This window comes from Leopardus geoffroyi, chromosome B4, assembly GCF_018350155.1.
Source record: "Leopardus geoffroyi isolate Oge1 chromosome B4, O.geoffroyi_Oge1_pat1.0, whole genome shotgun sequence".
In the NCBI taxonomy this organism is placed as follows: Eukaryota; Metazoa; Chordata; class Mammalia; order Carnivora; family Felidae; genus Leopardus; species Leopardus geoffroyi.
This window is the reverse complement of record NC_059341.1, coordinates 32,357,730-32,370,398: the sequence shown is the minus strand read 5'-3', so window position 1 is coordinate 32,370,398 and position 12,669 is coordinate 32,357,730.

Genomic DNA, 12,669 nt, shown 5'->3' with positions numbered 1-12,669 from the left:
TAGGGTGGGAGAGAGCCAAAGCATAAGAGACTCTTAAAAACCGAGAACTGGGGCGCCTGGGTGGCGCAGTCGGTTAAGCGTCCGACTTCAGCCAGGTCACGATCTCGCGGTCCGTGAGTTCGAGCCCCGCGTCGGGCTCTGGGCTGATGGCTCAGAGCCTGGAGCCTGTTTCCGATTCTGTGTCTCCCTCTCTCTCTGCCCCTCCCCCGTTCATGCTCTGTCTCTCTCTGTCCCAAAAATAAATAAACGTTGAAAAAAAAAAAAAAAATTAAAAAAAAAAAAAAAAAAAAAAAAAACGAGAACAAACTGAGGGTTGATGGGGGGTGGGAGGGAGGGGAGGATGGGTGATGGGTATTGAGGAGGGCACCTTTTGGGATGAGCACTGGGTGTTGTATGGAAACCAATTTGACAATAAATTTCATAAAAAAACAATAAAGTTAGCTAAATAAAATGACATTAAGAAAATCATAAGGAAAAGAAAATATATTAACAGTGCTTTACTGTGTTTTTAAAAATCCATGTATGAGTGGACCTCACAGTTCCAACCTGTGTTGTTCAAATGTCAACTGTATAACACAATGGGATGACATTTAATGTGCTTAAAGAAAAATATTATCAACTTATAATTCTATACCCAGTGAAAATATCCTTCAATATCCATGTCAAAAACCCAGTCAACACTCTTCAAAGTTCCTAAATCTCTGTCAGCAACCCCTCTTGTGATCAGTCTTTTCTCAGCCTCCCATACCTGAATCATCTCTGAATCTTAAATTGCAATAAATCACTCTATCCACAGCACTCTCTTCTTTTAATATGATCATTTCCTTATTCTTGCTATGCTTATCTGTGTACTGATTCCTTCACTATTTATTTGAAATATTCTTAAAATATTTTCATCATGAAAAAAGAAACATAGTTGATCCTGTATCTCCTTTTAGATACAACCCTTCTTCTCATTTTTTGTAGCCAACTTCTTCACAGGGATGGTCTACCTGCAGTGCATTTTTCTCCTGCAGCTTATCTGACTAAACTACTCTAAGATCGCTAATGGCATGTTGTCAAATTGAATTGATACTTTTTTGTATCATCTGAACCTTTCAGCAACATTTAACCCTGCTGACTACTCTTTTCTACAAATTGTATTTTCCTTTGGCTGTCTCTTCTGGATCTCCTCTTGTATCTCTGATGGTTCTTCTTCAGTTTCCTTTATATTTACTTTCCCTTACATGTGCTTTTTTCCCATCTTAAGTGTCTGGGAGTATACTGCCTCCTCCAGGATTCTAAGATTTTAAGAAGGTTGGTAATAAAAGATCACACATCATTTGTCTATACATGAGTGTTTCAAAATAGTAATGATTTACTGTTGGAAAATAAAAGCAATTGTTTGTACTGCAGTTAATACCATTGATTAAATAAATCACATGGAAGAGTGATAATTCAAAATGATGATTCTCTAAATTTTGAGAAGGTAGAGAAATTTTAAAAAGTGTTTTTGTATTTTTGCACTTTCATTAGCTATAATGTTAACAAAAATTCTAGTTTCTATTATTTAAATTAAATCATACTTTCCTACTGCCAGTAGAGCTATTATTCAGTTACTATGTGTTAGCGCATCCATGAGGCTAACATTCCTTCAAATTCATTTTTGTTGTTGTTTGCTTGTACTGACTTATATTAAAATATTAGTCTCCATATCTTGAAATTCATTCCAATTTACTGTTTTTGCTACTTGCTTTATACCAATTTTATTATTATATATGCATCTATACATCTAACAATGTATTTTTTTCATTTATCACCATAGTAATGCTGCATAACAAAAACAAATCATCAATGGTTACAACAAAAAACATTTATCTTTTGCTCACAAGTCTCTAGGTTCACTGGGTGATTCTGGTGGGTCACTCAAAAGTCTGTATTTCATAGGTGGGTTGACCAGGAGCTGGCTATTTTAGGATAGTCTCAGGTGGGGAAAACTCAGCAGTCCTCCATGTACTTTCTCATCTTCCAGTGGACTGTCCCAGACTTTCTGTCATTGCAGTGACAGGGTTCGAGGAGACCTAGCAAAAATGGACAAGTCTTCTTGGGGCCAGAAGCGGCACATGGTCACTTCTGCCACAATCTGTTGGCCAGTATGATTCACAAAGTAGGCCAGATTTAGGATGGGAAGATATAGTTCATCCTTCAATGAAAGTAGCTGCAAGATCATATTGCCAAGGGTATGGATACAGGAAGCAGTGAAAATTTGGGGTTATTTATGTAATCAATTTATCATAGTGGTCAATTTTACTTTGTACTATGACTTGGTTTATCATTACAGATATCCACTGAATGTTGTTATCTGTGAATTTATTTTGTTACATTGTTTGCTATACAGACACATCATATTCATATATAATATATATATATATATATTAAAAGATAGATGTAATGTATCTATCAGTGTGTGTTGTGTATACAAAGCTCACACACATGCATACATATATATTAGCATATAGTTTACTTTTTTATACAAGTGGTAAACTATTATTATTATTACTGCATTCTAAGAGCTTATAATTTTGTATTAGACTCAGTTACACTATATTTACTTGAACAAATGCTTTCCCTAAAGAATCAATTTTAAATTGTTTCAATGCATGTACTATTTTAAAAATTCAATTTTTCTGAAAATAATCAGAATGTATTCAGAAAAAATATTAGCATGTATCCTATAAGTGTGTAGTCATATACAGATGTGAATATAGTTTCTTCTTTCCCCTTTTCACTTGAAAACATTTGCCTTTACTTGCTCTCTATTTGTATTATGGTTTATGGAGGTTTGCTGCTGTTTAAATGTAATCATGTTGGTCGTTAAGAAAAACAGAAGAAAGATCATTAAAACCATGATATTAGAATCCCCCAGGTCCAGCTATCCACTGTCTCTGGGTCTATGGTCAGAACTGAGTGGTACCACTTCCAAAGGAGTAGGATTCCTGTATGAGACTTTTAAGAAAAACATCTCTGAAATGTGTGCAAAAGTTATATCTATAAGCTCACTCCCTGTATCTCATCGCTTGTTATAAAGATGGAGGGTTGCATGAAGTTTGCCAACCTGGGAACAGGTAATCAAACATGAATAAGGATGGAGCACCTGGGTGGCTCAGTCAGTTGAGCCATCTACTTGGGCTCAGATCATGATGTCCCAGTTGGTGAGTTCCAGCACCACACCAGGCTCTGCGCTGACAGCTCAGAGCCTGGAGCATGCTTCAGATTCTGTCTCTCTCTCTCTCTCTCTCTGCCCTTCTGCACTCACACTCTGCCTCTCTCTCAAAAATAAACAATTAAAAAAAATTTTTTTAAACAACAAAAAAACATGAACAAAGGACAAAACTGATATAAAAATTTGTGAAAATTTTATAGATGAGCCTAGGGCCTTATATCCCCCATTCCCAGGGGCTAATGCCCATTAGGGCACTATAAGACCAATAAATTCTCCTAAGACTCAGCAAAGCAGACTGACTCACTGCTCCCAACCAATGGGATGCCCTAAATACTAACTCCCTAAATACATTACTCCCACACAAGCCCTTCTCTCCATTTCCTCCGATGATGTCTTGACCCAGGACTTCAGTGCCTTTCATCTTAATTTCTGCTAAGTCTTGAAATTAATGCTCCTGTCTCTGTTCTCACCTATAATAAGCCACGTTGCTGGTCAAATCATCCTCCTGCCTAATTCTTTTCAGTGGCTCCCAGTGCCTACATAATAAAATCCAAGTCATATTATCTCCCACCACCTCCCAGGTGCTTCTGTTTTTGTTTATACTGTCCCCCTCGTCCTGGATCGACCTTCCCTACTCAGAGTCCCTGGCATTGCTTTTAAGATGAGACCCAAATGTTACCATTTCTATGAAGTTTTCATGAACTACTCCCCCTCCCACTTTCTACTCCCAGTAAAATCCTCCACTCCCTCTGGTTAGGCAGTGCCCTGCTCTGGCATGGGACCCACAGGACTCCATCGCATTTGCTTATTACAAGGAGGTCTCTCTCCAACCTGCCAGCACCTTAAGAGCAGGAACCACTTCAAACTTCTGTTGTAACCTGAGTACATGACATAATGCCTGCCATATAAGAATTTACTGTGGTAAGTGAATGGGATGAATTCTTAGGACTATAGCACCTAGATGCCTAACCATTTTGAAAATTTTAAGTAAACTCACTAATATTCCCTCTTTAAGCAAAGGATTTCAATTAGAATTGATATAGTCAAATAAGACTTTCCTAAAATAAACGGCTCAGAAAAAAAAGGATGCCAATTACCACAAGCATAATAGTATCAATATATGGTTAATTAATAAAACCAAGGAAAGATATCAACAGCTGAATCCCTCAGTATTAAACTTATACAGTATTTAGGTATATTCTCAGAGGCAAGAAAAATAATTCTTATTTTCTGAAGGCATTATAAAAAATCCATAAATTCTGGGTCTTCAAAAAGGGAGAAATAAACACATTACAACCAAATTATTTTCCATACTTTTAAAGAATCTCATTCTTCTTGAAAATTGTAGTTTTCTGGAGTACAAGAGCATGAGACCTCCCTATAGTTTTAAGCCTGAAACTGTAAAGGTCCTTGTTAGACTGGATATCCCTGAGAGCTGAGCTTGAGACAAAGGCTTCTGTGCAGGTAGTTTAATTGGGAAGTGACCCCAAGACACAGAAGGGAAGGATTAGGAAGGATGAAACAGGGCCAAAGGGATAGCAGCTGTAGGGATGTGTAATTGAATTGGCCACTGCTGCAGGCAACTGGTGCTGAATCCTGCCAGGACCTTCTGAGGAGTCTCATTGAGATGCATGTCATAACTGCCTGCCTGGGGGAGGTAAAGGGGAAAAGCTTATTCATTGGCTTTTGCCCTTGTTGGTCAAGGGTGGCACCTCAGGCAAAACTCCCCATTAACTCCTCCCCACCCCCAACACACACTCACACTCTTAGTTGCTTATGCTTGAGTGTTGAGCCAGTTCTCATGGTTAGGCATCCCACTCAGGGAAGCTCTAAGACTAGTAGAGACAGGAACTGTCATATATTGAGGTGATTACACCATCAGATTACACCTGCACAAAACTGGTTGGAGCTTGCAGAGAACTGGTCATTGTAGTAGCAGCTGGGATAAAATGGAGATAGTGGTACAAAGGTATGCTTGATATATTCAGAAACTATGCCCCTACCCCACCCAAGTTTCTAATGTATTCAATACACTTTCTTGCATAATACATTATAATACTTACGTTTATTATTTAACAAACTTTTTTAACATTTATTTATTTTTGAGACAGAGAGAGACAGAGCATGAACGGGGGAGGGGCAGAGAGAGAGGGAGACACAGAATCCAAAGCAGGTTCCAGGCTCTGAGCCATCAGCCCAGAGCCTGACGCGGGGCTTGAACTCACGGACCGCGAGATCGTGACCTGAGCTGAAGTCGGACGCTCAACCGACTGAGCCACCCAGGCGCCCCAACAAACTTTTGAACATAGTATTCTATCCAGATATCCAGAAACCTAGTGTAGGATTTCCTATTATTTCCTTTTCTCTCCCAAGTATGTTCCTCTCCTTCATTAACTGAATGGTGTCTAACCCACACGAGAAATGTAATGGAATATTCATTAATTTTTTCATTCAACCAATGTTTATTTTGCATCAAATATGTGCCTATTACTGTGCCACCTGCTGGAAATACAGCAATGCACAAAGCATAACTTCCACCCTCACCATCCAGGAGGGGAAGTACACAGGAAGCTCTGCCATTTTGATGGAGGGTAAGTGCTATAATAGAAGATGAATGGAATCCCAGTGGCCAAGTACAGAGGAGGCACTGCTTAACAATGTGCAGTGGGAGAAATGGGGCTCAGGATGCAATTCCAAAAGGAAATGATGCACGAATTTAAATTTGGAGAATAAATTTAAGTTAGCCAGATTGGTGAGATGAAGAAATAAATTCCCGACAGGAGACACACTGTGAGTTCTGGAAACAACAGTGGGTTTGTGTAACTGAAGCCAGTGGGCAAGGAAGCTACCAACAGCAAATGTTGGCAGGGGACCTTTAATGAATGTTAGAGGTCTCTGTATATCAGACCATGATTTGACTTGAGGGGCAAAAGGAGTGCCACAATCAGATTTGTAAATAACCATAGATGTGCCTAAGAATACATCACATGGAGATTTTCCCTGCAGGATCCTTGCAAAGCAAAATGAGACAAACCAAACACCCAACAATATTGTCCTAGTTCAATAACATATGGGTGGTTTTTTAAAAAATTAATATCATATTTTCAAAGAATATCTAATAATATGAAAATATAGTCATCATAAAGCAATTGAATATAGATGTTTATAAAAAATAGCTACTGTATGATCTTTTATTTGCTAATGGATGGTCAGATGCATGCATGCATGCAGGTGTGCATAGATGAATGGCTATGTGGCTAGGAATGTAACCAACATTGAATAGAGTTACATCTGAGTGATTGGATTATGGATAGTAGAGTGCATGTGTGTATGTAAATATATATGTATGTATACGTATATACCAATTTTATAAGTGTTATAAATATTCTATAAAGAACATATATTTTATTTTATAATAAATAAAAATAAAAGTTGTTTTTAAATACATCATTGTTTTATCCCAGATTATATATAAAGAAATTGAAATATAGAAAGGCTCTGTAATGCCTACAATCTTTGCCTTGATGGGCAAAAATGTCAGGATTGAAACTCTGGTCTCTTAATGCCTAGTTAGGTTTTAACCTGCTGTACACTTTGTCTGGAAAATTAAAAATTGTTCAAATCTGTCTAAACAGTGTTGAACTCTACTTCAGTTAAGACTCTTTCCCTCATTTGTATATATTAAAAACAACCTCAATTCAAATGAAACAGAGAAAAATGTTAAAAGCTTTTCTTACTGTCGGAGTAATATGAATATAAACAATGTGAAAGAGTCCTTCAGATGGTTTAATCTAAACAAACAAAAAAAAATTAAGAATTCAGCCTTGTTTCACTTTTTCCCCAGAAAATAGACTCATAATTAAACTTTTCACCTTTCCAAATTAGTAACTCTGTATCCTGCACAGTGGGTGGTTTTCTTTCCAGACATTCTGACTTGGAACAATGTATAAAGCAGGGGTCCCTGAATGGAATTTATAGCTAAATTTAACTAGGCACATTTTAATAAGATTAGCATATCTTTGTTTTTCAACACTAAGTACCTTGCAATTAACTGAATTTAGACAGCATATTGTTTCATCAGAAGTGAGATTTGAAGCTTTAATTTCCATATTTATTGATGTTGTATGTGGAAAGAAGTCTGAGTAAAAATTCCTCGGTCTGCCCTAAAGAGATTTCAAGAAGGAAAGTGTGTTAACCTTTCCAGGAAGCTCATGTAGACACAGAATCTCACCTAGTCAATTCTGACTTCTGGAAAAATTCAGCGTGGCTTTTGCTGGGGGGAAAAATAATTAAATAGGAATGCCTAGATGTTACAACTATGGGTACTCTGTCTAGACAGAAAGAAACTCAAAAGTTGTGAGTGAGAACATGGCAGCATGTAAGGCTGTCAGCCCTTCCCCCAGCACAAAATACCTATGAAAAAACATTGTCAGAACCTATTGTCTTCTTCATTACCATGCAGTGACCAGATAAAAACCCTCAGTATAAACAAACCAATTCAAAATTGACCAAGGCTCTTCAAAAACATTTCTACAATGTAACCACAAAAATACAATTTTCAATAATCTAGAAAAATCAGTCACAAGGGACAGAAAAGATGTTCCTTTTACATCTCCAACTTTTCCATCTTGGAAAGCATACTTATAAGAAGACATCCAGTTAAGAGTGCATATACATAGGCATTACCCACCGAGAACTACCTTGAAGGGGGGAAAATTAATTTGGCAAATTGCTCAGTTCCTCACTGGAAGCTGTGAACACAGCAGTTGGTCACTGGAGGGACAGGCTCTGTTTACTGAAGGTAATGAGTGAAAGATGGAGTTCCTCCCAGGTACAGGGACTGGCTTTTCATGGGGCCACAACGAAGAGATGTACAGAAATCTCCCTCCTCCCTCCCTGAAGCTAATTAGCAGCAATGCTGCATGTAAATAAACCCAGGAGGAGGTAAAAAGAAGTGAAGGGAATTAGAGCTGCAAGTTATCACACAGAAATAGCTATATGTCAATAATACAGTATAAGAGATAATGAAAGGAGTTCAGAGAAGAACACCAGAATCAATATTGTCTACATGTATAAGTCAGCACTCTTAACATCTTATTAGATGAAATAGGCTTGTAAATATGAAAGCAGTGCCTACCAAAATGAAGCAAATAAATCATCTTTGCTCAATAAAAAATTAGACCTTTTAGAATAAACACACTCTCAGAAACTAACATGTCATTATTAATTGAAACTTTTAGTGGTAGACTTGGAATAAACATTAAACAGCATTGAATGGACTAAAAATGTGGCTACAGAATAATGTCATTCACTTTAAGGAAAATTGAGTGAACTCAAAGTTAAATATTTACAGAATTCTCACTATAATATCCAAATATTTAATAGAAAATTAATTTATCAAATAAGGAAAGTTTTATGTATATGTTAATATTTCAGTGACATATGGGAAACGTTCTGGCAAATTACAGATTCTTGACTTTACTTTCCAGATTATTTGTGTCAGACCAGTTGTTTTGCTTTCCGTTGCTGCCAGTAAGTAACAGTCATCATATAATAAATTTGTGAAATGTTTTAATATTTTTCTGAGTTTTAGCCAATTATTTTATCTAGTGTACTGCATTGTTCAGTGAATTGGAAGAAAAATTTTAATGTTAACAGCAAAATATTTTACACCTGCATCGGTTACAATATTATTTCACCAAGGAAGAATTCCACACTTAACAAAGGGTATGTGATGCTCTAAATGTCATAATTTAAATAACAACCCCACACACACCTCTTAGTCAAGAAGCTTTATGGAAATCACTGTACACACCCCATCTTAATCCAATAGTTGCGTGATGTCAAACCAAAAAATCTAAAAGGCTAACATTTTCTCAGAGATTAGACAGTCTCTCAAAATGTAGAATGATGATGTCATAGTGTAGATGAGCAGTACACACCTGTTTATTTTTTAAACGTTTATTTATTTTTGAGAGAGAGCATAAGTGGGGGAGGGGCAGAGAGAGAGGGAGACAGGATCCCTAGCAGGTTCTGCACTGACAGCAGAGTGCCCAATGTAAGGATCAAACTCACGAACCGTGAGATCACGACCTGAGCTAAGTCAGACACTTAACCAACTGAGCCACCCAGGCACCCCAGTGCACACCTATTTTATCCTTGTAGGAAAATGGTTTTCTATCTAGTGAATAATGGTGTTTGTGTGTGTGAGGGTGTGTGTGTATGTGTTCTACAGTGGAACTGTACACGTATTCACACAAGTATAAGAGACTGGGAAAGAAAAGCATAGAATTCTTAAAATTGCAAATTGACACTTAAGTGAAAAACTATATTTTTAAAATTTTTTGTTTTGTCATCATAGTTTAAGTTTTTTCTTCAAGATAATAAATCAATCATAGAAACATAGCATTTGGCACAGATTCAAAGAATCAATAAGAAAATAATATTACATAATTATCATCACTAATATTCCATGATTTCTGAAAAAAATTATAACTGTTATTACAAAACTAGAGTTTTCATTCTTAGTTTCTGTTTATTTTATTCTAATTGACCAACAAAATGAAACATCCTTTGCCTTGCTCTTTGTAAGTTATATGAGCATGCCAAAGAGATAACTTTGGTATTTTGTCTAGCAGAACTCCTTTCCCACAGAACCACAAAGCTGTGGTATGGACAGAGAATAATAAAATAGTCCCTGCTGACAGCGGACTAACTTTATGTGATACACTGCGGAAACATCAGAAATTTTAGAAGATAAAAATTTGGACTGAATGAACGGAAGTGACAAAAATTTAATCTCTGCTTATGTCAGTTTCAAAATGATAATTCACTAGATTCTGAATGTTTCAAAAAAAGAGTAATTACTAACTAAATTCATACTATATTTAAATCATTTAGGAAAAATGATACCATAACATTTTGTGTGGTATTTGCAGACAGAACTCCAAAACTACACAAAGAAAAATCATGCTGGCTGACACTTTGGGCACCATAATGACTAGGCTGATTGCTATAGTTTTAAAAGAATAAGTCCCAGAAGTTTACCCTTTCTTGGATCCACTTTACTAACCTTGAAACATGAAGAGATATATCTCATGAAGAAAGGAACTGAACACAGAAGAAAGAGGCAATGTGTTTTGAAGAAGCAGATATAAGGAGGAAAGCTAAGAAAAGACATGGTTAGAAGTGTCAATAAATATGAGTATTGATCATAAAAAATCATGGCAATAATAATGATGATGACCAGTTTGGATGATTAAAAACAAGTTGGAACTATAATACTAGAAAACAACATATGAAATGAAGAGGCAGTAGAGTCAAAGCAATAAATGTAATGAATTGCTGAAGAGGTAAATAGTGGGGTGCCTGGGCGGTTCAATCTGTTGAGCTTTTGACTTCGGCTAAGGTCATGATCTCACGGTTCATGAGTTCAAGCCCCACATTGGGCTCTGTGCTTACAGTTCAGAGCCTGGAGAGTGCTTCAGATTCTGTGTCTCCCTCTCTCTCTGCCCCTCCCCTGCTTGTGCTTTGTCTCTCTCTGTCAAAAATAAATAAATGTTAAAAAAATTTTTTTAATAAATAAAGAGGTGAATAGACATCATATTAACAGAATGGATAAAAACCATATAATCATCTCAATAGATGTAGAAAAACCATTTGACAACATTCATTCATGATTAAAAAAAAACTCTCAACAATATAGGTTTAGAGAAAACATACATAATAAAGGCCATATGTGACAAATCCACCACGAACATCATACTTACTGGTGAAAAACTGACAGCTTTTCTTCTAAGATCAGGAACAAGACAAAGATGTTCACTCTCACCACTTTTATTCAACATAATACTAGAAATCATGGTAATAGCAATCAGACAAGAAAAAGAAATAAAAGGCATCCAGATTGGTAAGGAAGAATTCCCTATATACAGAAAATTCTAAAACTCCACCAAAAAAAACTATTATAACTAATAAATAAGTTCAGTAAAGTTGCAGGATACAAAATCAATACACAAAAATCTGTTTTTTCTAGATACTTCTCCTCAGGCAAGGAAAACAAAAGCAAAAATAAACTATTGGGACTACATCAAAATAAAAAGCTTCTGAACAGCAAAGGAAACCACCAACAAAATGAAAAGGCAACCTATTGAATGGGAGAAGATATTTGCAAATAAGGAGTTAATAGCCAAAATATATAAAGAACTTAGAACTCAACACCAAAAAAAAATGAGTAGTCCAATTAAAAAATGGACAGAGACCTGAACAGATATTTTCCCAAAGAAGACATGCAGATGGCCAACAGATGCATGAAGATACTCAACATCATGAAGGAAATACAAGTCAACACCCCAATGAGGCACCACTTTACACCTGTCAGAATGACTGGTATCAAAAGACAAGGAACAAGTGTTGGTGAGAATATGGAGAAAAAGGAATCTTTGTGCACTATTGGTGGGAATGCAAGCTGGTGCATCCACTGTGGAAAACAGTATAGAGCTTCCTGAAAATATTAAAAATAGAAATACCATATAATCCAGTAATTTACTCAAAGGATACAAAAATATGAATTCAGAAAGATATATGCACCGTTGTGTTTATTGCCGCATTGTTTACAATAGCAAGTTATGAAAGAAGCCTAAGTGTCCATCGATAAATGAATGGATAAAAAAGATACGGTATATATACATAATGGAAGTTTACTCAGCTATAAAAAAAACATAAGATCTTGCCATTTGTAACAACATGGATAGACCTAGAGGGTATTATGCTAGGTGAAATAAGTCAGACAGAGAAAGACAAAGACCATATGATTTCACTTACATGTGGAATCTAAAAAACAACAAATAAAAACATAAGCAGAATCATAAACACAGGAGATAAGCTGGTGGTTGTCAGAGCGGAGAAAATTGGGGGTGGGTGAAATGAGTGAAGAAGATTAAGAGGTACAAACTTCCAGTTATAAATAAATTATAAATAAATCATGGGGATAAAAAGTACAGCATATGGGTATAGTCAATAATATTGTAGTAACATTGTATGGTGACAGACGATGACTACACTAATCATGGTAAGCATAGCTTAATGTATAGAATTGTCAAATCACTATGTTGTCCTCCTGAAATAAATATAACATTGTATATAAACTACACTTTAATTTTTAAAAAAGAAGTGAATAGAGATACTGAATAACTTTATTAAGTCAAATATGGATGTTAAAAACTTAGTTTACAAAAAAAATAAAATAAAATGTGTAACTTCAGTCTAGTAATGGAGACTAAAGAAATCTTGATCCAATGATAGGCAGGAAAGGTGGGAACTTATTCCAGAAAAAAAGGTATATCAAAGAGAAATCAGAATAAAGCATAAAATAACTTTCATCTTTATATGTAATTAAATTATAAAATGTTTCATCCATTCTAAGCTGCACATGTATTCACGTTTTAACATCTCTGAAATCAGAACGT